General features: G+C 39.0%; 1 long non-coding RNA gene across 1 annotated transcript; it reads right to left on the bottom strand.

Moving 5' to 3' along the window:
• Positions 1-5,511: 5,511 nt before the first annotated feature.
• LOC136835191 (uncharacterized) lies at positions 5,512-11,026 on the bottom strand. The gene is made up of 3 exons (XR_010852013.1): positions 9,103-11,026; positions 7,523-8,323; positions 5,512-5,953 (listed from the first exon to the last, which is right to left on the bottom strand). It is a non-coding gene; the product is annotated as an uncharacterized lncRNA (long non-coding RNA).
• Between the last annotated feature and the right edge of the window lie 16,644 nt (positions 11,027-27,670).

The raw sequence follows: 27,670 nt of genomic DNA, 5'->3' as shown, positions 1-27,670 counted from the left end.
GTTGCCGCACTAAATCTCGACTTGGAACCTATGAATACGGAGCAGGACCAGGTGGTAAGTGGAGAGGTAAGTGAGGATGTTGGGGCGGGCCCCTTTGTTTAACTCCCCTGATTCATCTATGTCTTCATCTTTTCAGGTTTTGTGAAGTCTTCCTCCTTTGGGTGATAGAGCTCCGTCTGCTATCCCCAAGTTGAAGACTTCATGGAAGGCGAAGGGCTATAAGTCCTCGACTTCTAAGAAGGCATTGCCCTTCCCCCCGTCGAAGGCTAAGGTCCCAGGACCGGTAGCCTCCGGGAGTAAGTCTAGCTCCTCCGGCAAGGGCGCGAGTAAGAGGGCTGCAAAACCAAGCCCTCCTCCCCAGCCTCTTTTTGACGCACAAGCCCTGGCCACTGAACTGTACAAACAGTTCACGCAGGATCTAGACTCGAGATTTGAGAAGATCTCAGAAAAGTTTGCCAACTTATGACAATGTACTGGAAGGTTTGGCTCGCCAACCTAAAGCCGAACCACAGTATGTCTATCCCCGACACTGCGGACCTCCCGCCGTTTGATGTCGGAAACCCTTGGCGGTTCGCACTCCGGGCCATCCAACATGATGGCAAACTCACCTTAGACGGTCTGGGCACGAGACGGTTGGAGGAGTTGGAGTTCTTCCCCCCCGATCTCTTGCCCCCTTATCCTGGCTTCGTGAGGCTTACCGAAGAAGCCTGGATTCGGTCAGACAAGGTTCCTAGGAAACTGTCATCATCCCTAGAGACCAAGCTCAGTCGGCTCTCCTGCGCACTCTGACGGAGTGGCAGGCAGTGAACACAAAATTGACCCCTTTCAAGGGCAATTTCACGATGTTCACCCCTGGGATAAGATCTTCCCACTCCTTGCATGGACAAAATTGCTCTGGCCACGACCCGAGCATGCTTTGATGGGAACCCCTTTCCTCAATTGAGGGAAACAGACCCTACTTCCTGGTATTCCCAGGAAGTAACGAGTTCTGGGTGGACGCCCGTCCACTTTCACTGTAGGCAAGCTGGACCCTCTTTGCGCTTCCACGCAGTTTAGCGAGCAACTCCCTAAGCTGCCGGAATCATTGTTAAAGGCGGAGTTTGAGACCCGGACTAAGTTAGCCCGGTCCTTGAGCTCCGGCTGTCTTACTGAGGCTACTGCCGTCTCCGGCTCGGACGAACCCTTTTTCCAGGTCCTGGCTAAGTCTTTCCTGGCGACCTTCCAGTTAGACTTGCATGAGTTTGTTATGGCTAGGCTGGAATGTAGAAAATTTATTTTTGCTGACGCTACAATCCGCCACGAGCCTAACAAGCTCATTAAAAGTTCAATCTGGGGACCTAACCTCTTCCCTGAAGGAGAGGTTACATCCGTCATGTCCGAGGCTACACGGGCCAATCAGAGTCTTCGCTCTCGGTGGGGAATTCCCACTTATAAGCGCAAGACCCCAGAATCGGCCGGCCCCAGACGAGAGGAGGAAAAAGGTTCAGGAGACATAAGAGGCCCCATCAGGCGATGGTTCAAGCCGTCCCGGTCTCGGCAGTGGCCCAGCCATCTACCTCTAAGTCCCAACCCCAACAGTATGTTTTGGTCCAACCAGCGGCGCCCTCCTATGTATCCTCACCAGCATACAACCCTACATATGAAGGCCGTGGATTTTTCACGGCCTCAATAGGGTGGCAAGGGGGAAGGGGCAAGGCCCCCACAGAGAGAAAATCTAACACCACCCCAAGGGGAGAGGACGTGGTAGAGGGAACAAACCCGCTCCCTCCCACTGAGAAAACGCAGGTAGGCGGTCGCCTGTATTGGTTCAGGGACCAATGGACCTTCAGCCCTTGGGCACACAGCATTGTGTCCAAGGGACTGGGGTGGAGCTGGATCAAGAATCCTCCCCTCCAAACAGATTTTACCAGCCACCCACATCAATCCTACAGGATTATGTAAAAAGAATTGCTCAACAAACGAGCAATAAAGAAAGCAAGGCACCTAAAATTTCAAGGCAGGCTATTCACTGTTCCCAAAAAGACTCCGATCAGCAAAGAGTGATCCTGGATCTGTCGCGTCTAAATCTCTACATAAAATGCGACAAGTTTCGCATGCTTACGGTAGCTCAGGTCCGGACTCTACTTCGCGTGGAGCCGTCACCACCTCTATCGATCTTTCAGACGCTTATTATCACGTCCCAGTTGCGCGGAACTTCTCTCAGTTCCTCGGTTTCAGACTCGGGAATCAAGCCTACTCCTTCAGGGTCATGCCCTTCAGTCTGAACATTGCACCCAGGATATTCACCAAGCTGGCGGATACGGTAGTACAGCAGCTCCGGTCCCAAGGAATCTCCCTAGCAGCGCGTACCTGGACGACTGGATAATCTGGGCTCCAACTGTTCCGGAGTGTCAGAAAGCCACGTCCATAGTCACCAATTTCCTAGAGTCATTGGGTTTTCAGCTGAACAGGAGAAGTCCCGCCTGACTCGGAGTCTCGGTTTCAGTGGCTGGGTCTTCAGTGGGACCTGTCCTCCCACACGTTATCTCTCCCTCCTTCCAAGAGGAAAGAGATAGCATCTCTCACCAAGAGGTTTCTCAAAAATCAGTCAGCATCCCGTCGGTCCCAGGAAAGGGTCCTCGGGTCTCTCCAATTTGCTTCAGTAACAGACCTGCTCTTGAAAGCCAAATTAAAAGACATAAACAGGGTGTGGCGGAGTCGAGCAAACACCAAGCTCAGGGACAAGGTCTCCTCTATCCTCGGATCTTAAAGACAAGACTGCGGCCTTGGACCACAGTCAAGGGCCTGTCCAAAACAGTTCCACTTCAGTTTCCCCCTCCGGCACTAGTTATCCACACAGACGCTTCTCTAAGCGGCTGGGGGGGATATTCACCAAAACAAAAAGTACAAGGAACGTGGTCCACAATGTTTCAGCAGTTCCATATAAACACCCTGGAAGCCATGGCGGTCTTTCTGACGCTGAAGAAAATCCGCCCTCCCAATCGGATTCATATCAGGTTGGTGTTAGACAGCGCAGTGGTGGTTCATTGCATCAACAGGGGCGGCTCCAAATCAGGTCGAGTAAACCAAGTAATGGTAGCTATCTTCTCCCTGGCGAACAAGCACGGTTGGCACCTGTCAGCCACCCACCTAGCAGGTGTCCGGAACGTGGTGGCGGATTCCCTGTCCAGGACTACTCCGTTGGAGACGGAGTGGTCCCTGGATGCGGAATCTTTCAAATGGATTTGCCGCCGGGTTCCGGGACTCCAAGTGGATCTGTTCGCAACAGAGAGCAACTTCAAGCTCCCCTGTTACGTAGCCCCCAACCTGGACCCTCAGGCGTTCGCCACAGACGCAATGACAGTAGATTGGAACAATTGGGAGAGAATTTATCTGTTCCCTCCAATAAATTTGCTGCTGAAAGTTTTACACAAACTAAGGACATTCAAAGGTCAACCAGCTCTGGTAGCCCCCTATTGGCCGAAGAGCAATTGGTTCCCTCTCCTTCAGGAACTGGGCTTGAAGTCTTCGGATTCCCAAGCCCATTCTGACCCAGACAGTACAAACCAAGACTGTGTCAGCTTCCTCAAGGATTCAAGATGCCCTAGCTTTATGGACTTTATAAAGTTCGCAGCTCAAAAGGAGCAAACATTGACCCTGTCAACACTCTGTTTTTAGAATCAGATAAAAGAGATTCTACTATTAGACAATATGACTCAGCAGTCAAAAAGTTAGCCTCCTTCCTGAAAGCATCTGAAGCCAAAATTATGACGACTAATTTAGGAGTTTCCTTCTTTAGGTCACTGTTTGAGAAAGGCCTGGCTCCGGCCACTATTACCACAGTCAAGTCGGCATTGAAGAAAGTATTTCTTTACGGCTTTAAAATTGACCTTACAGATTCTTATTTTTCATCCATCCCCAGAGCATGCGCTCGTCTGAGACCAGTATCACGTCCACATTCGGTTACTTGGTTTCTCAATGACGTCCTTAAGTTAGCGTCAGAGTTGGATAACTTAAATTGCTCTTATCAGATCTGTTAAGGAAAACCTTATTTTTACTTAGTTTGGCTTCAGGTGCTAGAATTTCAGAGCTGTCAGCTCTCACTAGAGGTGATAATTTTGTTAACTTCCTCCCATCCGGAGAAGTCCTCCTCTCCCCTGACCCTAGATTTTTAGCTAAAAACGAAGACCCACAGGACAGGTGGTCTCCTGGAAGGTGGTGCCCCTCCTCAAGATCAATCTTTATGTCCAGTCCATACACTTAAATCTTACCTCTCAAGAACTCCACAGAGTAAGTCGGGTCCTCTTTTTATCAGGGAGAAAGGTGGTACTCTTTCCCTTAATGGTATAAGACAACAAATTCTGTATTTCATTAAACAAGCCAACCCTCAGACTCAGTTCCTAAAGTTCATGATATTCGAGCAGTGGCTACTTCTTCTAATTATTTTTTCATAATATGGACTTTTCAGAGTTATCAAAATATACGGGTTGGAAATCACCTCTAGTGTTTAAACGCCACTATTTAAAATCACTCAAAGCCCTGAAATATTCTACTGTAGCAGTGGGAAGTGTCATCTCCCCACATTAAATAATTATATTATTTCCTTTTTTTCCCCGCCCGCCTACCTCATTTGCTTCTCTGCTTGTTTTCCTGGTTGTTTATGCCTCACTGCCTAGCTCTTCATATTGATATATTTGTATTTGATGATGGAAAACTGTAATCTGATTAGCCATAATTGTTTCGTTTATTCATTGGGGTACTGGACAGTTTTTGTTGGCTCCACGTACCGGATAATTGTGTGTGTTATTTTCATTAGTCTTGTCTCTTACATATGTTTTAAGTTTACATATATAGTTTTAAGGTTGTTTTTCTTGTTCTGTGCACATTTCATGTTTCACTACTTTTAAGTAATTTTAAGATTTTTGAGGTTTTCCTCCCCATCAGACAGGGGACCTCCAGTGTTTTGTAGTGTTAAGTTTATTGGTGTGCCTTAAAATTAAGTTGCCTTACTTTTAAGTATTCTTGCTTCATGGAAGAGATTCCTTAATTAAAATTATTTTCGTTACAATTTTGCCTTTTCTTCAGGTTACCCCCCTTGTTTTCCAGTAGTAGCAGTCTTGGCATGATTCTCTATCACTATTTCACCGGCTGACACGGGACTGAACTCAGAAAAGGGATTTTGACAGAGGAAAATCTATTTCTGAGGAAGGTCCCGTGTCACCCGGTGACCCTCCCTGTCTAGTCTAGTACTCCCTCCCCTTCTTGCACATGCCAAGTCTGGGGTTAGTGCTAGCATGGAATGAAGTAGGTGGCGCTGGTGTCGCCGTCCTGGCGGGTGTTGAGTGTGGGAGCTGTAACGGCTCACCGCTCTTTTTACGGGTTTTGATAAGGAGAGATCTTTCGAGTATATTTCCGTGGTAGTGGTATTTCACTCACCCTTCATTATACCGACGTCTTCTAAAAGACGATCGACTGGGGTAGTAACCCCAGCTTTCCTGAAAGCTCTTTTCTCTGGTATATCTAGCATTGTTATACAAGACTAAAACAGCCCTTGCAGCAGTGTCTTGAAATATGCAAAAATCCAGTGACAACAATGCACTTCAAGTAATAGTCAAATTTTTGATCGATTGTTGCTGTTTATTTACTATAATGCATTTTTAATGATAACCTTTTATAAATTAAGACTATCACTTAAAAAATGACACCAAATTGTCAAAACTTTATAGAAAATTACACTAAATTCCAAAAATATTTCTACCTTGTAGGTCTGATTGCACACATGATAATACTTTGGTCTATGATATCCCACTGTATTAAAACTGTTAAGCCATTATTAGCCCAAGTCTCAAAAAATGTCAAAGTTGTCAATCTTCAAATAAAACATTACACGGCATGACCATGAAGCTATTAAAAACTCATCCTATCCTTTATTATAACTTTTGCATAGCAACGACCTAATAAAAAGGCTTAATGCCTAAAAAAACCCAACAATCTTTAAAAAATTCGATTTGCTGAAAAAAATTCTATGGCTTCGTATAGGGTTCAAGAATGTGTCCACGAAATATTATGCTAAAATTTGCCGTATTTCTCCTAGTTATGGCCTAAAATGTAAAAATAACTATATACCCATAAAACACCAGTAGCGCAAATGATTTAGTCTGGTATAGTTTTGCGATATATATTACGAAAAACTTCCTTTGAAATGAAATGTATAATGCCAATAATATCCTACTCGGCACCTTTTAGTTATTCCTAGACATGACAACGCACACGTCATACCATGACGCGCGACTGTGGCGAGAGTTGCCTATAAACTTCCAAGCTAGAAGGACACGTTTTTCATGCTCGCTAGCCTTGACTGAACTCTGTATTTTCTGCGGTGTTTTGTTTTTTCACCGTGCCTAAAAGGTCCAAGAGTTCACTTCATGCTTCTAGAATGCGGAAAAGCCAAGTGGAAAGTCCAGGCGAGAAGTAGAAGAAAGAGTTCAAGAAATTAGTGCCATAGAGGAATGGAGCGATGTTTAGAGAGAGAGAGCTGTCGCCCATCAAACGGCGCAGGCAGCGATCTCTGCTGACCAGAGACCAACCATTCTATCCACCCCTAAACGCCTTTTTATTTGTTCGTCACTACCAAAGGGCAAAGATATTTTAGAAAAAGAAAAGCTAGTAGCTCGGAGGCTGATATTATAGACGATCCTGAAAATAAAATGATCATAATAATTGAAGCAAGACTTGATGAATTACTTGAATCACGAATCCCCTAATTGTGAATGTAAAGTAATTCCCAGGATCCATTTGGCAAGGGATGGATTCGAGACACTAATAAAAAGTGTAGGCAACTATGATACCCTAGAGTAATACCTTGCAGCAAGATCAGACAGGGGGACCAGGAACCTAAAATTTATAAGAATGTGTCTTAGTATAAATAATCAATTAATATTCTTATTTATAATCATTTTGCATTAATTAATACCCAAAACTAAAAAATTAAAACCATAGAATTAATTGTAACACAGTCTTTGAAGTCCCTTTACTTTTTTTATGTAACTAAAACTTTGAAGGCTCGTTTCTCAAAACATAAGTTTTCGCCTTTAAAATGCATCTCTCCTTAGTATTGGACCAATCTAAATGAAATTTTAAATATAACATGGGAAACATGGTAGATTAAAACAAAGCTGGGATTTTAATATTTTGAGTTTCTGATTTTTGTAATTTTTTTTCTGTAATTTTTCCGGGAAAATTTCATAAAAAAAAAAAATTCATATCTCGAAAATAATCGAAAATCAAAAATCCCCGGCTTTGTATCGAAGGTCCATATGTGTTTTATACGTGGTTCAAATCTCATCCCTTAAAACCAAAAAGCAAAGGAGGAGATGCATTTTGAAAATGGCCATTTTTGGCCGAAAAATGCTCTGGCGTCACAAAACCTAAGGTCACTGAACAAAAATTTTTCCCCAGAAGTTCCACACAATATCCTTTAACAAACCCCTATATATCAACAACCTGTCGTTAAAAAAATCGAAACCGGCCGATCCCTTAAAGCAACTGAGACTGCCATTGATGATCTTCAAATGACTAAAAATAATACCTGCCCTTCAAGGGTAATAAGGCCTTACACATCCTACTTCATTGCTAAATATCATAAAAACATTTCTATCCAATATCAATGAATAGTTTTAAACTAATAAACTGCTAGCTAATACTGTAGCTAGTATGGACTCCACAAAAATTGCTCAAGACTAATCAGATTTACCTTCTGTTAATCTATCTAAAAATTAAGTTAACATATTTTAAACATATTTTAAAACTAAACCTGTCTGATACTGCACAATGGCACTGATTCATTCTGAAGCAAATGGGAATACCTTGCATTAGAACATTAGTTAATATGCACCCCAGACTACCTACCAGTTAATATTTCTCTAAGAATTCTACGGGAAAAAGTGCACACTATCCTACAACAACCCATAGGAGGCCCCCTGTGGTCTAGATATGAAACTGATATATAGGGTGTTTTGATGAAATCTGTATCCTGATGCTTACTTGGACGCCTGATGGCTCATATACTGGTATTAACATTTAGATAAAATTATATTCTATTCCACCTGACGGCTGGTATAGGCTAACAGTAACATATATTAAACTTCGAGCTATACTAGACTATTTACAATGCTTACAGAATGGTTGCCATTAGTGGTTACTACTGAACTGATTTCACAACCATTAGTATTATTGACACTGAAAAATTATATTTGATAACACGGTACTGAAGAAAGGTGCTGTGGAAGATTCTTGAAAATTTTTCTTCCGTTGCGTAATATTCTACTTGCTAATCGTAGCATTTCTGAAAAACAGGTAAAAAGTTACTGACACCACGTAAACCGCAGTACCTTTTGTTTACAAAATATTACCGGAAGGGCAAAAGTATTACTTATATCCAGGGGCAAAGCTTACTCTATCTAGGTTCCTACATTTCAAATGGGGCTCAGATGAGCTTCAAGTACTTTTGGCTCAATGCTGTGTATCTGCAGTGTTTTAAGGACACAGCACTGAATTCTATTTGGTCACAGCTACAGTCCATGGTTATATAGTAAAAGGATTTGAGTGCAATGCAAATTTTGCTGAAAGTTGGCCTGTGCTTCTTAGTGTTCATCTTAGTCAGCAACATGAAAATATATGAGTAAATCATCATTACTGCTACTTTGGCCTGGCTCTCCTCCAAGACTGCTCCTACATTTTCCAGGATCTTGTGATATTATCTCTTAGCACCAACATCCCACAACCCACCTTCTTATCATCAGTTAAATATTCAAGCATTCTCAATGGCTCTATTTTCAGAAAGCAGTTGACTGCTGGCACTGCACTCATCCAATACCAAACCATTTCATGTAATGAGAATCAACCCTGATTTTGAAAGGAAACACCCACGTTTTCAGAATGAAGATTTTACAATAACTGGACTCATTATTTTCATTCATTCCCAGACCTCTGTCAAACCTTTCAATTGTATTATTTTGGTTTCAGCAAAACTTACCCAACCTTCACTATGGTTCCATCTACACAACTATTTCCACCTCACTTAATAGATTAAAAAAAAAACTCTCGTGTTCATTAAATACTTACCTTTGTTACAATGCTAAACAACTGGGCTATTTTCTTCAAAAATCTGTAGATTAATTTCTTCAAGAACCTTCAGGCAGAGGTCACCTGAAGAGACAAGAATAAGTAATTACAGGAATCAAAACAGACATCACCATTGGCTACAGCCAGGTCTCTATTACAGAGTAATCTAAAACAAACAAAACCACAACCTTTCAGGATTAAATCACTCTCTCCCCATAAAATTAATGCATAACAAAATGCTTTTGTATTCCCTAATTCTTTTTTGCGAAATGTAATTAATGGTTACTTCATACCATCTCTCCTGTCAAGACTACTCACTCTGAGAGCTACTGAAGTGACAGGCCATGATAGTTTCTTCAAGTTCCAACTGCTTTGTTTCTTCACTCCCACCCCTGCCCACAGTTCTTTTATTACACTATTTTTGAGTTGGCACAATAAACTGCATAACTCTGTACTTTTCGACCATCCCACAATCTATTTCCACCATACTTAGGTAATACATTTCCCACAGAGCACTTACTTCATTCATCATGAACTGTTCACTAAAATGCCTGTCCCTCTCATTTTCAAAACGTATCTGGTACTTAATGTTATCCAAGATCCTACCTACCCAACCCTTCCCTTAGATACTGGGTTCTAGCAAGGCATTTTGCATACCCAGCGCAGTCTACAATTACAGAACAAGTTTATTTTGTGCAATACTATATGATATCCTATATTCAGAAAGAAACTCCTGTCTAAAGTTTAATCCATCATCTTTTAACAAAAAATATTCCTAAGCAGATTACTCAAATTTAAGATATGACGACACTGGCCCACTTCAAATACCTTGTGCTGTCCCATAAAATTAATAGCTATTTTCGGAAACTTTAAATCTCAAGACACACCACAACAAGAATAAAAACATTTAAGACATTCAAACCTACTGTCTCATTTTAAAGAATGATGGCTATTGTTATTGTATCAATTTCTATTATCATCATAACTTAATTTCTCTCAAAAATCCACACAGCTTACTCTCAACCCATTCAAACTGATCAGAAGGTAGTTCTACACATGCAATTCTCTACCCATTCAAAATGAACAGTGGTATTTGTTTCTCCTTGGACCTTCCTGCCCATGGTAACTAATCTGGACCCAAGTTTTGCCGATCTCATCAATAGCCAAAATCAAGATTTAAAAGTCAAAACAAAAAATATAAACATCATACAATTTTGAACACTCATTATTCAAAGCTTTCTAATAATCTTCCAGAACATGAAACTGTTTCACTTGCCTGTACACTACGAGGGACATTTGATAAAGTACATTTCACTCCACACTACACGAGAACTAAAAAGTAAAATACTATAACTGTACAATTTTTTATTGAATAATATCAGGCAATGAGATTTTTTTATTTTTTATTATTATGATGGTTATAGTAAAGAGCTGTTTTTTTTATTATTATGAATGGACCTCCTCTCAGAGTTTCTTCATATAGTATACTCAAACTTAGTAACTGACAAAAGGTTTATTATTATGAATGCGACTCTCCTCTCAGATTTTTTATTATTATGAATGCGACTCTCCTCTCAGATTTTTTATTATTATGAATGGGACTCTCCTCTCAGATTTTTTATTATTATGAATGCGACTCTCCTCTCAGATTTTTTATTATTATGAATGGGACTCTCCTCTCAGATTTTTTATTATTATGAATGGGACTCTCCTCTCAGATTTTTTATTATTATGAATGGGACTCTCCTCTCAGATTTTTTATTATTTTTTATTATTATGAATGGGACTCTCCTCTCAGATTTTTTATTATTATGAATGGGACTCTCCTCTCAGATTTTTTATTATTATGAATGCGACTCTCCTCTCAGATTTTTTATTATTATGAATGCGACTCTCCTCTCAGATTTTTTATTATTATGAATGGGACTCAGATTTTTTATTATTATGAATGGGACTCTCCTCTCAGATTTTTTATTATTATGAATGGACTCTCCTCTCAGATTTTTATTATTTGAATGGAGTAGTGAAAATATTCTTGTAACCCATTTGTTTCTTCACTTTGCTCCACCCAAGAATCATGAGGATGTTCCAACTGAGCCCCTTTAGATATTTTCGACTGTCTACATTTCACGGATCTGATAACCTTTTTCTTTTAATTGGAAATAACACAAGTTTTTCATAGTTTATATGTAGGAATTTCAAGGTGGTCAATTGACTTCAGTGACATTTTGCATGTGCAATTATTTTCAGTGATAATTTGTGAAAACTGATAGTTATTATATATCATGTACACCTATGCCTGTTATTTTCAAACACTGAACATTTCTGAGTCCAGCCCTGTCAGCCAAGAAATTCCATTCATGCAATGAATTTCAGGTATAAATGCTAGATAACAGAGAAAAAGAGCTTTCAGGAATGCTGAAACATTACCCTCAGGATCGAGCTGCCTTCCATGAAGACGCTTCGGTATAACCAAGGGTGAGTGAAAGGATCACTACCACGGAGTCTCTTGCCAGCAAGATAATGAAAAACATTAATTTACATGGTTTAAGAAATCAGAACATTAAAGTAATAATATGAAAACTGGTGCAGCCATTATTATGAACAAACCAAAAATCAGAATGAAATTTAGTACAGTTATACCTCGATCTTACACGATTGGAGTAGCACGAAGTCACAGACAAACGAACTTTCCATTGGAATCTAACTAATTTTCATATGCAATTTTTTCACAGACACACAACATTTGCGAATCCTCAAGATACCCTTTAAAAGTGTTTGTTTACATTTTTATGTAATTTATAAGTTTTCAGGCTTTTAACCCTTAAACGCCGAGCCTCTATTTACAAAAACGTCTCCCGTATGCCGGCGGCGTTCGAGAGCTAGCACCCAAGTGGAAAAGTTTTTTCAAAAATTCACAGCACGCTTTTAGTTTTTAGGATTAAGAGTTCATTTTGGCCTTTCCTTTTTTCTCATTGTCTGAAGTTTAGTATGCAACCACTGTGAAATGAAAAAAATATCATTATCATATAAAAATATTGGAATATATGACAGCGAAAAAAAACTCATATATAATTGTATACAAATCGCTCTGTAAGCAAAACGGTTAAAGCTAATGAGTTACTTTTTTTTAGTTGTATTGTACACTAAATTGCGATGATTTTGGTATATAACAGATTGTAAATGATTAAAGCTATCACAGAGAAAATATATCACAAAATGATGCATGAATTAACGCCGCTGACGAAAATAAGTTCTTTTCAAAATTCACCATAAATCGAAATATTGTGCTAGACACTTTCCAATTGTTTCAAAATGAAGGAAATTGATTGAATATTACTAGACTGCAAGCGTTTTAACTTACAATTGCATTTCTTTTTACCATTTCCATTGAGTTAAAGTTGACCGTTGATTTTTTTCTATTTATCGTTATTTATATGAAAATATTTCAAAAATGGTAAAAGCTAAAAGCATGATTTATTTTTTGTTGTATTTTACATGAAATTGCACACATTTTCATGTATAACACCTTATGTAGCGAATAATATAAAATGGCGAAAAAATTACGACAAGGTGACTCGAGAAATGCTAGGATTTTCAGCGGAGTTCGCACGCTCGGATGGAAGGAAAGTTTTTTTCAAAAATTCACCATAAATCAAAAATATTGTGCCAGAGACTTAATGTTTGTTGCAAAAATGAAGGTAAAGGATTGATTGTTACTAGAATGTAAGAATTTTTGGCTTACGATTATGCTTTTTTCGAGCATTTCGTCAAGTCAAAGGACAAGGTTAAAATTTTGTCAGTTATCATGATTTAAATGAAAATATTTCAAAACTGTTAAAAGCTAAGAATGATTTATTTTTTGTTGTATTCTACATGAAATTGCGCACATTTTGATGTATAACACTTTATGTAACGAATAATATAAAATGGCAAAAAAACTATGACAAGGTGACTCAAGAAATGCTAGGATTTTCAGTGGAGTTTGGCGTATGGTTGAAGGAAAAATTTTTTAAAAAATTCACCTGCAACCGGAATATTGTGCCAGACTTTTCCGTTTGTTGCAAATGAAGGTAAAGGATTGATTGTTACTAGAATGTAAGAGAATTTTGTCTTACGATTGCGTTTTTTTCGAGAGCATTTCGTCAAGTCAAAGTTGACCGGCTAAGTTAAAATTTTGTCAGTTATCATGATTTAAAATGAAAATATTTCAAACTGTTAAAAGCTAAAAGAATGATTTATTTTTTGTTGTATTCTACATGAAATTGCACACATTTTGATGTATAACACTTCATGTAACGAATAATATAAAACGGCAAAAAAACTATGACAAGGTGACTCAAGAAATGCTAGGATTTTCAGTGGAGTTCGCGCTTGCGGTTGGAAGGAAAAAGTTGTTTTCAAAAATTCACCATAAATCGAAATATTGTGCCAGAGACTTTCCGTTTGTTGCAAAATGAAGGTAAATGATTGATTGTTACTAGAATGTAAGAATTTTGGCTTAAAATTGGGTTTTTTGACCATTTCGGTCGAGTCAAAGTTGACCGAAGGTTAAAATTTTGTCAGTTATCATGATTTATATAAATATATTTCAAAACTGTTAAAAGCTAAAAGAATGATTTATTTTTTGTTGTAATTTACATGAAATTGCACATTTTGATGTATAACACTTTATAACGAATATTATAAATGGCGAAAAATTACTTACAAGGTGACTTCAAGAAATGCTAGGTTTTGTAGAGTTTGTCACAAGAGATGGAAGGAAAGTTTTTTCAAAAATTCGCCATAAATCGAAATATTGTGCCAGAGACTTTCCGTTTGTTGCAGAATAAAGTTAAATGATTGATTGTTACTAGAATGTAAGGATTTGGCTTACGACATGCTGATATTTCGTCGAAATGCTGGACCGAATGTTAAAATTTTGTCATATCGTGATTTAAAATGAAAATATTTCAAAACTGTTAAAAGCTAAAGAATGATTTATTTTTTTGTTGTATTCTAAATGAAATTGGGCACATTTTGATGTATAATACTTATGTAACGAATAATATAAAACGGCGCAAAATTACTACAATGTGACTCAAGAAATGCTGGACATTTTCAGTGGATTTCCCACGGGCGGATGGAAGGAAAAAGTTGTTTTCAAAAATTCACCATAAATTGAAATAGTGTGCTAGAGACTTTCCGTTTGTTTCAAAATGAAGGTAAATGATTGAATATCACCAGAATATTAGATTTTTTGCTTACCCAAAAAGACCCAAATAAATATATATATATATATATATATATATATATATATATATATATATATATATATATATATATATATATATATATATATATATATATATATATAGATATAGATATGATATAGATATAGATATAGATATAGATATAGATATATATACACACATATATATAATATTGTATTTTACTTTGGTAATGAATACATAACTAAAAGGAATGCTTGTGAAAACTTTTTTTGTACAAAAACGAAATAATATACAAAACACCAATAAATACAGATATATAAAACTTGTAATAAATATGTTAAAACTAAAAATAATTCAATGCAGAATACTCACTGTAATCCTGACTCTTCATTCTGTTCTTGTTTTCTCCTCCTCCATTGAAGAGTCTTGCATTTTTTTCCTCCTCGACATGACGGTGCGCATGTGGATGGCCAGCTCTTCGGCGTCTGCTGCACCTCCGGTGTCGCTCGGGTAGGCGCACTCCAATATGTGACCGCAGTGTGGTACTTGCGGTCACACTTCCCGAACCTGCAAAGTGCTACCTTGCAGGTGCGACAGACGTACCGGGTGTCTCTTCTTCTGCCATTCATATGGCACACCCGGCACCGTTTCTGTTTACGCCCTTCTAGGAGCTCCAGTGTGTGATATTCCGCCTGCAGTCGGCCAATATCAGGCCGACTACCCGACGGGACATTGGAATGTGAGGGAGGGCGGCAGCATCATCAAGGGCGGCGGCATCATCAAGGGCGGCGGCATCATCAAGGGCGGCATCATCAAGGGGGCGGCATCATCAAGGGCGGCGGCAGCAGGGGCGAGGCGTGGCAGGAGCAGGAAGACCGAGGTTGGCCCTCCTAGCGACATCTGCCCTTTCCTCTCGGGGCAGAGCTGGAGCTCAGGGCAGGGGGGCGGTGTTGGAAGGCCACTCCTCTGGATTAAAGTTTATGAGGGCATTCCCAGCCACCTCAAGAAACTGGATGTGGGACAACCTCCGAACGTCAGAATTGTACCCACAGTAAAGGATGTAGGCATTCTGGAGGGCCAACTGAAGGAGGTATTTGACGAGCTTGTGTCTACCACCTTGGTTCTCCTGGCGAAGGATATTACTGGATGAGTTGATCAAAGAGATCAACTCCTCCCATGGGCCTGTAGTGCCCGGAGGACAGTAGGGCTAAAGTACTAAACTCTCATACATAATCTCCGGCCCTGCCGACGCTAGTTTCTTCCGCTGAATGATCTCTTTCTGGATGGGCTCATGACTCCGTCGTAATCATGGGCATGAGTCGGACCCTTCCAACAGATGATCGAAGACAGTCTCCTCCGCCGCCACTCTGTCTCTCCTTCTGCCAGATGCTGCGGCTGGCTAGCAAACCTCTTTGAGGACATTCGGGCCCCACGCACAACTAAAGGGTACTACTGACGCACACCTGCTTCTCATACAAAGTTCCTGGGCCAGGGATACGAGTTATAATAATTCATCCATAAACAGGTGGTATCCTGGTTACGGAAACGATCCACAAGACCAGAAGACAGCGTCACGTGAGCGTGGAGAAGACCCCAGAATACACCGAGAAGTCCACGACATATCCAGTGTTGGATTCTGTAATAAAAAATAACTTTACACCATATTTCTTTGGATCTATGTTCATAACATACGGCGAGGCCACACCTAAACCCTAACTTATTGGCTCACGTTGGGCGAGAGGTATGAGACAGGATTCGAACACGCTCGAAAAAGTAAAACGAACCACTCCCACCCACCACAGCGAAGCTGGGACGATATGGGAGGGAGCGGTCCCTCTAACAGTGGGAGGTCCTGACTCAGAAAAAAGCGCCATCTAAATCACCCGCACGAGTCGCAAAGCTGAGGGGGGAGGGGGAAGAGGAGTAGGCTACCGGAAGGGAGAGAGAGACAGAGAGAACATGACACCAGCTCAACTGCATCCTTCCTTCCCAATGAACTTGGAAGGAAGCCCACTCCAGGAGCTACACAGCCCAAAGCCCAACTCCTCCTGGCTTAGCTAATATAAACTAACCTGGTATAGGTTAGGAAGGAGAAAGGGTGTAAAGGAGAGGAGGAAACCAGAGGAAATTTTTGTGCCGAGCCAACCAGGAACAGTAGGGGATAAATGGCGACTAGCCTGAGGAAACACATCCAGAACTGATTCCCCCGAAATTGGAGGAAAGAGGACTAAGGGGCTCACTCTGACCTAAAGCAACCCTGTGTGAAACAGCAAACAAAACTCCCTCAACCTGATCTCACTTTTAGGGCAGGGATGGAGCCCACACTACAACCATCATATAAAAACAATCAAAATAAAATTTACGTTCACAGGAAAAGAGCCTACCTCGGGGGAGGCCACCAGAGGTAAACTACACAACCAAAACAATAAACAAATAAAATCAAAAAAACTAAAACTAAAGAAGGCACCATCTTCAAGTATAACATAATAGCCTATGAGACTAAATGAAAGAACCAACCTGGTGGGGGTACTTAGACGGAGAAACTCCTAAGAGAGTGTGGCGACAGGCCAAAAAATGCACAAACAAAAACTAAAATTGGAGGGAGCCACCTTGGAACCACCAGGAAGGGAATTCAAAGGGCTAAAATCTATATATATAGCGACTGGAGAAAACTCGACCCGGAAAAGAACAGAAGGAGTAAGCCTCAGGATCGGCATGGCTGACCGGGGGCGCCAAGGCGTCATAAGAAGATCCCAATATTTGTGAAAATACTGAGACCAAAATAGCCATAAACAGATCAAAAACCCACAAGAAGATGGTACTTAACTTAGAGATGGAAAAAGGTGCTCGAAAGCCATTGTAGATGAAGTAAAACAATCCAAAAAAGGGACTTAGCACACAAAAGCGAGCACGTATCACGTGCTAGAAAATGGAATGAAGTAGGTGGGCGCTGGTGTCACAAGGCCCCAGGTGTTAGTGTGGGAGCTATGTAACTCCACCGCTCTTTTCGAGGTTTTGATAGGAGAGATCTTTCAGTATATTTCCGTGAGTGGTATTTCACTCACCCTTCATTATACCACGGCGTCTTCTAAAGATTTATCGACTGAAATAGTAACCCCAGCTTTCCTGAAACTCTTTTCTCTGAGTATATCTAGCATTGTTATACCTAGAAATTGCGTGCTGTAATGGAATTTCACCCGGCTGACACGGACTGAACTCAGAAAATTGATTTACTGAAAAAAATTCTATATGTAACCCGTATAGGGTTCAAGAATGTGTCCACGAAATATTATGCTAAAATTTGCCGTATTTCTCTAGTTATGGCCTAAAATGTAACAATAACTATATACCCATAAAACACCAGTAGCATAAATGATTTAGTCTGGTATAGTTTTTTCTGCGATATATATTCTGAAAACTTCTTTTGAAATGAAATGTATAATGTCAATAATATCCTACTCGGCACCTTTTTAGTTATTCCCTAGCCATGACAACGCACACGTCATACCATGACGCCGACTGTCGTTGAGTTGCCTATAAACTTCAAGCTAGAAGGACACGTTTTCATGCTTCATAGCCTTGACTGAACTCTGTATTTTCTGCGGTGTTTTTGTTTTTCACTGTGCCTAAAAGGTCAAGAGTTCACTTCATGCTTCTAGAATGCGGAAAAGCCAAGTGGAAAAGTCCAGGCGAGAAGTAGAAGAAAGAGTTCAAGAAATTAGTGCCATAGAGGGGAATGGAGCGACGGAGAGAGAGGAGCTGTCGCCCATCAAACGGCGCAGGCAGCGATCTCTGCTGACCAGAGACCAACCACATCCACCCCTAAACGCCTTTTTATTTGTTCGTCACTACCAAAGGGCAAAGATATTTTAGAAAAAGAAAGCAGTAGTCGGAGGCTGATATTATAGACGATCCTGAAAATAAAATGATCATAATAAGTGAAGCAAGACTTGATGAATTACTTGAATCACGAATCTAATTGTGAATGTAAAGTAATTCCCAGGATCCATTTGGCAAGGGATGGATTCGAGACACTAATAAAAAGTGTAGGCAACTATGATACCCTAGAGTAATACCTTGCAGCAAGATCAGACAGGGGACCAGGAACCTAAAAATTTATAAGAATGTGTCTTAGGCACATAAATAATCAATTAATATTCTTATTTATAATCATTTTGCATTAATTAATACCCAAAAATAAAAATTAAAACCATAGAATTAATTGTAACACAGTCTTTGAAGTCCCTTTTACTTTTTTTATGTAACTAAAACTTTGAAGACCCGTTTCTCAAAACATAAGTTTTTCGCCTTTAAAATGCATCTCCTCCCTTAGTATTGGACCAATCTAAATGAAATTTTAAATATAACATGGGGAAACATGGTAGATTAAAACAAAGCCAGGGAATTTTAATATTTTGAGTTTCTGATTTTTGGCAATTTTTTTCTGTAATTTTCCGGGAAATTTTCATTAAAAAAAAATTCATATCTCAAAAATAATTGAAAATCAAAAATCCCCGGCTTTGTATCGAAGGTCCATATGTGTTTTATATATGTGGTTCAAATCTCATCCCTTAAAACCAAAAAGCAAAGGAGGAGATGCATTTTGAAAATGGCCATTTTGGCCGAAAAATGCTCTGGCGTCACAAAACCCTAAGGTCACTGAACAAAAATTTTTCCCAGAAGTTCCACACAATATCCTTTAACAAACCCCTATATATCAACAACCTGTCGTTAAAAAGTCGAAACCGGCTGATCCCTTAACCTACATCATCGCTGGTCTGATACAGTAATAATGAATCTATTTATAGTTTATTTGGCAATCTTTTTCACATACTAACCCTTTCACCTCCCTCTAATTTCCCTAATCTACTTTCATCCTGCTTTCAACATTGGCTTCACACCTTTCCTCCTGACATACAGTCCTCCTGATTTAAAGTAGATCCTAAGTACTTAAAATATGTTACCTGTTTTAAATCTAAGCCTTTTCTATCTTGTAAAATTAAACTATCCCCCTCCTTGCTTGCTGGACACCATGAAATCAGTTTTACCCACATTACACAACAATACTTACAATCAATATTCTATCGACAACTCACAAGACTCGTCTTCAACTACAATACTGATTACAAGCAATAGCAGTGCAGGTATTTCTTGATAGGAAGTTTACAGTAGTCTCTGTTTACTTACCTCCTCAATGAGGAAATCACCTCTCCTCTACTAATAAAGCACCGAAATTAAGAAAATTACAAACAGGTCAACAACTCACTCTGTTGTTCAGGATTGGCTACTGACATCTCTATCAGTAGTGAAGACTCAATCACTGATTTTAGCTGGGAGGTAGGGGTGATGGGTGCATTAGTGATCACTTAACAATTATCATCAGTGTTTCTCAAAGTCCACCCGTACAAAGGCTACCAAAGTGGAATATACAAAGAACTAGGTGAGTTTTATATTCAGAAAAAAATTCAATAAATGTTATTCCTGATGACCCGTGTTATGGACAATGTCACAGAACTGCTCAGCACAACCCTTTTCAACAGCTGGTCTTCAGTCTATTCCTAGAACTACAAGAATGTTTGTTCAGAAACCTGTGCCTTGGTGGAACCTGGAATTCTGAGTGGCCCACAGAACCATGAGAGCCACTAAAGTGCAGTATGGGAGATAGGTGTGCTCATTATCACATTGAATATCACAAGTCCAGAGCACAGTTCAGGCTGAAGCTTCAGAAAGTTCATAAAGGATTTCTTTCAACTATAAATGTAAAAACTCCACTTACTCTGAGTTTCAAAAAGGGTCAGAAAAGCAGCAGTCAAATCTGCCCCAGTAAATCACCAGTACTAAAAATAAACAACGAAAAAGTTGTTGATCCTCAGATAGTGGTTGCCATTTTTGCCAGTCATTTTGCTGATATATCCAAGAACTCCCATGACAAACCCTATGCAAGCTATTGCCACAGGGAACAGAAAATTATTGATGCCACTCCATACAGGCAAGAATCTTACAATGTAACTTTCTTCATGAGAGAATCTGAATCTGCTTTAGCAAATGTTAAATCTGAATCTGCTTTAGCAAATGTTAAAGACTTTGTGAAGGCCCAGATGAAATCATATATGTAACGATTAAACATGTTGCAGAAGACACAAAAACATTCATTTTAAGTATCATAAATCAAACATATATTGAACATACCTTTCCATATATCTGAGAAACATTGTGAGAGCTACCTTTTGTTAACCCAAGAAAAGACAGCCTGTTGATGACCAGGTACCAAACCATTGCTTTAACCTCTTGCCTTTGCAAAATTATCGGAACATGGTAAATGTTTGCCTCATGCAGTACTTGAGAGTGTAATCATTGTATTTCCCAAGCCCTGTGTGGGTTCAAAAACATGCATTCCACCAAATATATGTTAGTCCACATGGAATTATCTATAAGTGAGGCATTTGCATATTAAAAACACCATGTTAGTATATTTTTCTTTATTTAGAAAAGGCATATGACACTACATGGAAGCATGGAATTTTGCAGGACCTCTACAATTACAATATGAGAGGGGAGGTACCACTTTTTATTAAAGCATTTCTAAAATTTCAAAATTTCAAGTACAAATAAGGGCAACACTATCAAGTATGAGGTGTCAAGAAAAGAGTGTTCCATAGGGTAGTGTATTAAGTGTTACCCTTTTTGCACTAGCTATCAATGGCATTTGCAGAAGTATCCCACAAGATATAATGTACACACTACTTGTGGATAATCTCTCAATACTTACAGCCTCAAGAATGGCAACTTCCACTAAGTATCAAGAAAATAGTGAATGGTAAAAAATGCATGGTTTTACATTCTCTGCAACAAAAACTGAGAGTTAATTTTTGTTGATTACAGGATGTCGACCCAGATAAATACTTGTATATAACTGGACAAAATATTCTTTGTGTAAGAGAAGCAAGATTCATTGGGTTAATATTTGATAGTAAGCTCACATAGAACTCTCATTTATCTAGTTGATATTAGGGTCAAATTTACGAATTCGTCCATGGACCTAATGAGGGTTCTATCTCATATCTCCTGAGGCGCTGGCCACACACAGCTATTGAGACTGTACCATGGTCTAAGAAAGAGGTCTGTTCACAACCAACCCAAAATTCGACCAACTCCGCGCATGACTTCGTGGGTCAAGGAAGTATACGAGAAAGGAGGAGGTATAAATGAAAGGGTGACTTTATATTGTTTTTTCACATGTATTTTGGTCATCGTCACTGTAGAACTATGCCGAATGTTTGTGCACTGTATGGATGTAACTCCAGTTCGGATTGAAATACTGATCTGACTTTTCATAAATTTCCTAAAAATGAAGAACTCCGAAAGAAATGGATTCATCTGTGCAAGAGAAAAGACAAATTTAATGCAGCTTCTTCAAGGATTTGTAGTTTGCATTTTGAATCAACTGATTATGCAAGGAACCTTAAATATGAATTATTTTGAATACCAATACCAAGACATCTTGTACAGCTGAAGATTGATGCAATACCAACAATGCATCTGCCTGATTCAGAGGGTAAGTTTAAAATTTGGTATTCTTTTGAAGTAAATTCGATGATTCTTAATGAATCAGTGTATATTGTTAATATATTACAATGTGACAAATATTTGCTACTTAACAGTTTCTGTTTTCTATTTATAACTAAATATTGCAAATAATCACGTCACAATTTCCCTATTTGGATTTTTGGTGGTATGCAAGGAGAGAGTAAGTTTAGTGGTATTCTATCCAAGTAAAGTTAACTGCTCATAATAAATCAGTTTATATAGTACAATATATTTACGGTTTGACACATATTTGTCACTTAACATTTACTATGCTTACCATTGATAATCAAATGTTGCAAATGGTTTGATGTCACGATTTCCACTTTAGATTTTGGGTGGTGTAATTTTCTATACAATTAAACATCTGAACATTCCTGCTGATTTCCTATAATGCTAACAATCATCATCAACCTGGTTTATGAAATTTTTCTGTTCTCAAACTTAAAATATAACTGCTAGATTAGAACTTTGGGTTGGGGAATTAAAACACCAATATTCCATTTGGTGAATAAATTGCTGATCTAGTTCATCTTTTTGCAATACTTCGGCAATTATGGATTTTGGGCCAGGGAATTAAAATACCAAATCTCCTTTGGTGAATAAATTTTTTGCCTAGTTAATCTTTTCATAGTACCTGAGCAATATTTCATCTGTTTCTCTGCCAGTAAATATAAATGCAGTTGGCCGGATGCCACCAATTATGAACTTTAGGCCAGGTTATTAAAATACCATGGAGAGTAAATGGTTGACCTACTTAATCTTTTTATAATACCTCAGCAATATTTCCATTATTCTTTGCGCAGTAAGTAATATAATTGCAGTTGACTAGATACCACCAATTATAAGATTAGGCCTAACCATACAGGTAATGATGAATTGTTTTCAGCTGAATGTAAGTCACAAGTTATAACTTTTTTTGTTTCTCTTGTACTAAATATCAGTTGTAAATATTACAAGAAATTACATGTCTACCATCTGGGAGTTGTTTCTTAATTATATTCTTGATGTTACAGTGAAGTTCAATATTCTAAGAATTAAATAAATCTTTCATTGCCCTTCCATTACCTTTAAAAACAATTAAGCTATTGCATTTTGCTTAATCACATTTTTACAAAAGTAGTGAGTAAATCCTGTCATTAAAATTAAAATCTTTTGGTTTATAAACATTCCCCTCCGAGTCTTTCTCTACCCACCTGATTGTGTTTTCCGAGGTGTAGCTCCACCAACCTGCAACAGACCTTCTCTTTCTTAGACCATGGACTGCCTCTGGAAAGTTCTGGCACACTTTTCAGTGCATTTTGGATGAAAGTTTACAAAATAGTAACTGGCAATTTTCACAAGGCTATACGTCACGATATACAGTCGACCCCCACTATATTGCAGTTCAGTATTCGCGGCTTCAGTTAATCGTAGATTTTTCTGTGGAACACATCCCCAAATGTATCACGGAAAATTCACTGATGGGACCAAAACTTCCTCTAGAATGCTAATATAGTGGGAACTGTTCATTTGTGCATCAGTTTATACAAGTTCTCCTGAACCACTGGCAGCCATTCATCCCCACAGGGCTGCTGCAGTAATTCTTCCACTCTTCTGTGGTAGTTGGATGTTTTCAGGGTTATAACTGAAAGTGGTAAAATGGATTGTAAAAGATGAAAACTATAATTAAAATGATGAAGAAGAAAATGAGCATAGATCCTAGGCCTCCTCCCTATCTCGGTACTGTACAGTACAGCCAAACCTCGGATTTCATATGCCCTCATTTTGTACGATTTGGTTTCCATTGACTTTTTTCGTCAAAATTTTGTCCTGGGTTTCATACATCTGCTCGCGAATCGTACAGCTGGAGATGAACCGCCTCTGGCCCACCGCATGACTCAGCCACTCATTTAACTGTAATCCAAACCCAGTATGCCTTTGTTTCTCTTTGAGTGATTATCACTTGGCACATTCATCTGGAAAATTTCATAATAATCCATTGTTTTTTAAATTTGATTGAGTATAATAGCTAAATAAGCCACCATGATTCAAAGAAACCTAAAATGATCAGCTCTTATTTAAGAAGGCGAAAACACTATTGAGTTAAAAAATGAACTCAAAGCAAATTTAAAAGATTTCCTGAAACATTTTAACAGAGAGAGAGAGAGAGAAAGAGAAGAGAGAGAGAAGGAGAGACTGTGTCTTGATAACTGACCAATGTCCTTATGGAGGGGGATTCCCTTCCAAACAATAACCTCTCCTCCTCCCTCTCCTTATATACCATCTTCCATGGCCAAAATTAGTCTTCAATAAAGGTAAAAGTGATGTTAAATGTTCACATATCCATTTCATTAGTCATTTATATTTATTTCTCATTGTTTTCTGTATGTAAAACTATATTTGTTCTCTAAAAATGTATTTTTTTTAAATATTTTTGGGTGTCTGGAATAGATTAATTGGATTTACAATAATCCTTATGGGAATTATTGCTTCCATTTCCATACAATTCGGACTTCGTCAGACTTTCTGGAACGGATTACGTACAAAATCTGAGGTTCCACTGTATATGTATACAAAAGTATCCATATAATAATTTACTTTAACATGCGTGAAGTGTAGATGGATCATTATCAAAGGAAATACATGCTAGAATAAAACAAAGTATCTCTAAAATATGCACTGAATAATAGCTCTATCATGAAATAAAGCTTTGATTCATATAACAGACCTATACTGATGACAAATACTCAATTCATAGGATAGGTCTCATAAAGCCTTACTGTTATTTCTCATGATTCGATGGACTCACGGGATTTATGGTTTTCTCTATGGAACATATCTTTCCATTATTCACGGAAAATTATTACGTTCGTGGTATTTTCACTGAGAAATATTCACTAATTACTGTATTTTCATATAATTTTCATGAATAAATGCACTTTTGTGATAAAACTATTAAAATACTCAGGTATATGCATTATTTCTTCAGGTAATTTAATTAAAGCTTCTCATGTTTTCCTGTTATGCCAAAAGTGAAGGAGCATCTCAATAAAGTTGAAAGTCTACTGATTTATGTTATGTGGTTTGTTTTCCCAACCACACGATAAGTGACATCATAATGAACAGTATCACTCAAATATGGAGGAAATATTACAGCAGTCCCCGGGTTGCCTTAATATTCTGTTCCATAATAATTATAATTTATGTAATCCAAAACAATATTCATAACCTGAGGCAGAGCTGAAAATTGTAAAAAAAACCTTACAGTAAACACCCCCCATATTCACGTTCTCATGATTCGAAGGATTTTCTGTGGGACATATCTATAAATTATTTGTGAAAAATCTGTCATTCGCAGATTTTTTCATAGAGAAATATTCACTGATTAGTGTATTTTGATGTTATTTTCATGACTAAATATATTTTTTATGATAAAAAATGATTTACTACATTTCTAATATTAGGATTAATAAGATTAAATAATAATAATAATAATAATAATAATAATAATAATAATAATAATAATAATAATAATACTCTAAGATTAGGTAACTCAAAGAAAGACAAAAACTGGTTTTCTTCCCTCTATTCAGGAAGGTCCCGCACCTCATTAAAACGAGGGTAGATGCTAAGAATTGATACCATTGAAATATTAAAATTATATTAAAGTGCTATTGAAATTATATTAAAATGATATATGTTTCCAGATGATAGTATAAACATTTTTAGAGGGTACATTTTATGATAAAATAATGATTTCTGAGTCCAGCCCCGTGTCAGCGGTGAAATTCCATTACATGTACAAATTTCTAGGTATAAAATGCTAGATATACCAGAGAAAAAGAGCTTTCAGGAAAGCTGGGGTTACTACCCCAGATCGACGTCTTCTCCAGGAAGACGTCGGTATAACCAAGGGTGAGTGAAATACCACTACCACGGAAACTCACTCGAAAGATCTCTCCATGTTAAAACCCCCAGAAGAGAGCGGTGAGCCGTTACAGCCCCACACAAACACACCCGCCAGGACCAGCGACACCAGCGCCACCTACCTCATTCCATTTTCTAGCACGTGAATCTTCGGTTTGTTTTTGTGCTCTGTCCTTTTTTGGATTTTTCTTCCAATTCACCATGGCATCGAGCAACTTTACCATCTCCAAGTTAAGTACCATCTTCTTGTGGGGTTTTGTTCTATTTTTTGGCTGTTATTGTCTCTTTTTCATAAATATGAGATCTTATTATGTCCACAGGCGTCCCCAGCCAGCCATGTCGACCGCGGCGACTCCTTCTGTTCTTTTCTGTTGGAGTTGTCTCCTCGTGTCGTTATAGATATTTTGCCCCCATTGGTTCCCTTCCTGGTGGTTTCCTGCGGTGGCTCCCCTTTATGAATTTAATAATTCATTGGCCTACTGGCCTTTGTTTCCGTGATGCCCCGTCTAGGTTCACCCCAGGTTGAGTTCCTTTTGTTTTTGGTCTTACTAGGCTAATTAATTTTATTGAAGATGGTGCTCTTTTTTTTTTTATTTTTATTTTATTGTTTTTATTATTTTTAATTGGTTTACCTCCTCGGGTGTTGGCGGCAGCCTCAGATCTAACCGCTTCCCGTGGTAGGCTACGCCTCTGTTGAGCACATTTTCTTAAATTCTATGTTTTTGTGTGTGATGGTTTATCCCTTGTGTTACATTAGGCTTGTTTGCTTCCTTCCCTCTTGCCCTTTTAGGTTAGGGGAGGATCAGGTTGAGGGAGTTTTGGTTGCTGTTTCCTCCGGGATCGTTTTTGGGTGGGCAGAGTGAGCCCCTTGGTTCTCTTCCTTTTCCATTTGGGGGAATCGAGTTCTTTGGATGTGTTTCCTCTAGGCTAGTCGCCTCTTTGCCTGCCATTTTCGATCCCGGTTGGTTCTCGGCACAAAATTTCTCTCCCTGTTTTCTTCCTCCACCCCTTTACTGCTCCTTCCGTTAGCCTATACTAGGCCTGTTAGGTCCATATTAGGCTTCGCCTAGTCAGGAGTCGGGCATTGAGTTGGTTGCTCCCTCCCCTAGTCATTTCCACCCTCCAAGTTTTATAATTCTTGGAGGTGTGTGCAGTTGAGCGGGTGAATCATTTTCCCCCTGTCTCCTGTTTTCCTTCCTGGTAGCCTACTCCTCTTCCCTACCCCCCACCTCCCCCCTTCCCCCTCCTTTCCAGCCTTGCTCTACTCGTGCGGGGTGACGCTAGATGGCGTTTTCTCCGAGTTCAGGGACTTCTCCTGTTGGTTGAGGATTCGCTCCCTCCCATACAAGTCCCAAGCAGCACTGTGTTTGTGGGTTGGTGGTTTGTTTGACTCGAACGTGTTCGAACATTCTCTCCCACATTTTCATTCCTCTCCGTCGGGTTTCGTTGATTGGGTTGTATGAATTTGCTCACGCCTATGTTATGAACATCATGAGCATTTTACCCATCTTGTTTCTCTGGCGGGAAGTAAGAGAGAAGGTTTTTCATTATAGGCGGATCGGATCCTCCGGTCTCTCTGGATTGCTCCTTTTTACCATCACTTGTTATTGTTTTTTTTATTTTTAGATAAGTCTGTTATCTACAGGAGTACTCTCCTTTATTCATTATTTGATATATGTTATTGAGTCTGGTCCTATACCCGGGGTTCCGCCGTTATTTTTGCTGGCAGCCCTTATGGTTGGTTCCTGTTGTCTCTCTCCTTTCATTCCCGGAGTATTCCGGGGTCTGAAAGAAATCTACCTTCCACTCTGTGTAATTTAGAGCTTATTGGCCCAGTTTATGATTAGGGTTCTTCTCCGCCG

This window comes from Macrobrachium rosenbergii, chromosome 55, assembly GCF_040412425.1.
Source record: "Macrobrachium rosenbergii isolate ZJJX-2024 chromosome 55, ASM4041242v1, whole genome shotgun sequence".
Lineage (NCBI taxonomy): Eukaryota > Metazoa > Arthropoda > Malacostraca > Decapoda > Palaemonidae > Macrobrachium > Macrobrachium rosenbergii.
The sequence above is the reverse complement of the archived record's forward strand: the minus strand, read 5'-3'. Positions and strand labels throughout refer to the sequence as shown.